Source organism: Amblyomma mixtum, chromosome 10 (genome assembly GCF_055824585.1).
Source record: "Amblyomma mixtum isolate Tamu chromosome 10, ASM5582458v1, whole genome shotgun sequence".
In the NCBI taxonomy this organism is placed as follows: Eukaryota; Metazoa; Arthropoda; class Arachnida; order Ixodida; family Ixodidae; genus Amblyomma; species Amblyomma mixtum.
The window spans coordinates 9,061,926-9,064,826 of NC_143021.1; the positions used below are offsets into that span (position 1 = coordinate 9,061,926).

A 2,901-nucleotide genomic window follows, 5' to 3' on the forward strand; every position below is an offset into this window, starting at 1 on the left:
ACTTATCGGCTTGGGATTTATTTTTCACCGGAATCTTTACTGGTCCGCTGCCGGCTGTCGATACTGGGCGCATTTGTTATTCAGTCCCGGACTGTCCGGGGCTACTTGCGGACTCGAGTCCAGGGGCCCTATTCTCGATATTCACATTCGCCTGTCGGCGCCATATTGCCTCTCTGATTGGCTGTCAGAAGTGTCAATCGCCGTCAATGGGCGTGTCAATCAGGGTCGGTTACGCGAGCACTTTTCGCGGTGACGTCGATTTGACGTGGCATTGAAAATGCATTTTCGTAGCGCTATTCTTGGTGCCCGGCTGGTACATATATGTGATTGTGAAGGGAAAAGAAGCTACAAGCGGTCCGTGCGAGAGCACTTGCGCTCGACTTGCCAATTCGGAGAAAATAGCTGCACACCGGAAATGGCAACTTCCTAAAATCTGATTGGTTGGAACAATATCACGTAAATCACGTGATAGGCACACATTTTGGAGTGATGTCAGAATGACGTTTCATCACGTTTACGTTGTGCCGCCATTGCAAAAAATGGCTGAAATTCGCCGCCATCATTTCGCCCGGCGAAAGGTACCCGAATCATGCAAATGAGTTAGTGAAATGCTGATTTATACGGCGTTAGGTAGCCGCATTTTAACGGGTATTTATTTCAAGACAAAACTAAGCTTACAAAAGTCTTGTTTTGATTGCACAATGTAATGATATCGCGTTGTAAGAGCTCATCTGAAATAAGAAACCCTCGATAGCGTTAATAGTGAAGGCTTAAGCGTACAGCCGCATGGGGGCGCTAACTGCTCTCCCGTTGCAAACCCTTCGCTCGCGGTGAGAAATCATCCGTCCGTGCGGTTAGTGAAGCGCGAAAATTGCTCGAATGGCGGTGCCGGCGCTGCGATTTGCTGCTCCTTGCATTCATTCGTCGTTTGTTAAACCCTAGAAGTGGGAAAGGTGAGCGACTTTCGAGGTCACCGCGATGCTTTCGAGTTGTCTCTGACTAGACAGCTCGTCTGTGCAATCACCTGACGAGGCATATATGTGGTGGCTATGCAAGGATGCATTGCGGCGAGAAGCAGTGCCGAACTGTCGAGCTCTGAGGGACGATCGCCAGCTGTGAAACGTCGCTGAACGGATGGGCTTTGCCTCGCGTGATGAGCGGATGACACGAGAGGTGTTCGCGCGGCCGAGCAACAAACTCCAGGAATGTGTCGGGCTTCTTGACGAGACATCCGTGTGTGTGTAGCATCATTCTCATTCCTTTCGCATGCATGCTGGAGATGACTTTAAAACAAGAATCCGAAATTTGTATTCGGCACTTCGCGTTGCTTTTTTCATACTGTGTTTCAGTTTTTGCACACAGCGCCAAGTTGAGAAAACAAAGCCTAGCATGCTAGTACGTTGATCGATTTCTTTGTGTTTGGTGTTGATGAATGTGAAAGGCAGCATCGGTGAAATCAGCTGAAAGGCGTCGTTTCCTTAAGTGTGAAAAAAAAAATGCGTGACATTGTAAAAGAATACTATAACCTGTCTTAAGCATTATTAATGAAGCACACTAAAGTGATTTCGCTATTCAAGCTGAAATTTTCATAACAGTGTTACATCATCAGTTACGCAGCAGTCACGTGGAAATTACCGTAGGAGGGTGGAAAAAATTATTTCTCTAAGGGCACACGGAAAACAAATATATATGAGTCTTGTAGATTTTATTTACAGGTGTGGTGTTCCTGCCGGTGAAGGTTCCAGCTCACAAGAATCTGTGCGGGATCCATCCATGACCCATTTATGTGCAGTCTCTCTCCATGTGCTGCCCGCATGGAAATCGTTAAACTGGTGAGCACGTGCTTAGTGTGTTGTGGCAGGCATGAAGGGATAGCATGTTTGCCTGCAGTAAGATTGCATGCGGCTAATGATATCTGTCTGCATTTATATATAGTTTATTGAGCAAGGAAGAACAGTGTAAATAGAACCACATGTAAATTAATCATGTCAGTACTTTTCAGGTGACAGTGGAGATAGGTGTGGGTGACACGCAGTGTTGTTCTCTGGCTTTGGATTTCTCTTAGTGACCGCAATGTCAAGGTAGCCTCATTTCAATTGGTGCAAAATGAAAAAGCATGCATATACTAAAAAACTCATGGTAGTCATAAACAGTTGAACTTGTGCCCTTCCTTGCAGTGCATTCTGTGGTGGTTTTCTTGAGTATAAAAAGTGTGTATTAATTATTTGTATCCGTCAGTTTGGGAAATGTGTCATCAAGTACCTCTAGCTATATGGCAACACTTCGTTTTGATACTAATGATTGATTTTGCAGTCAGCGTATTTTACATTTGTGCGTAAAACTAGACAATAGTTGAACTTGAGGCTTCAACAATTTCTCATATTTGGAAACGCAATGTCTAGCTCGTTGGAAGATTTCAGTGCACAGCGTTGATTAATGTGCAGGTGAGGGTTTGCATCTTATGCAGATGTGGTGGACTACTCTCACCGTGGGGTCTCGTGTGCTCGGGAGCCATGATGCCAGATTCATCTTCGCTCACCCCTCGGCTGGACTGGCTGCCTAGCTGGGTGGTGATACCGGGTTCCTGAACGATTACATGAGGTGTCTGCAAAGGTGTCATGGTCATAGTACGCCATGGTCAAGAGTTCTCTGCAAAGGTCAGCGGAGCTTGCACTGTGCAACACAACATATTCATCCACACTCAACTGCAGGACCATGACACCACTGGCAGGTGGTGATAACAGAAGGAGCACCAACATCTACAGCAGGGAGGAGGACACAGCACCATTTGGATTCTACCTGACAGACAGGAAGTGCATGATCAGCAGCTGCTTTCGAGAATTGCACTCACTGCCGTGATTGTCATGTGTAGCTATGCCACAAGTAATCAGCATACATTTG

At 46.2% G+C, this 2,901-nt stretch overlaps 1 long non-coding RNA gene across 2 annotated transcripts; it reads left to right on the forward strand.

The window, feature by feature from the left end:
- The first annotated feature begins 776 nt into the window (after positions 1-776).
- Positions 777-2,691, forward strand: LOC149325095 (uncharacterized). 2 transcript variants are annotated; one of them, XR_016286554.1, is made up of 4 exons: positions 777-953; positions 1,057-1,237; positions 1,716-1,832; positions 2,468-2,691. It is a non-coding gene; the product is annotated as an uncharacterized LOC149325095 (long non-coding RNA). The 2 variants fall into 2 exon arrangements; XR_016286553.1 differs by lacking the exon at positions 777-953 and having other exon boundaries at positions 982-1,237.
- Positions 2,692-2,901: the final 210 nt, after the last annotated feature.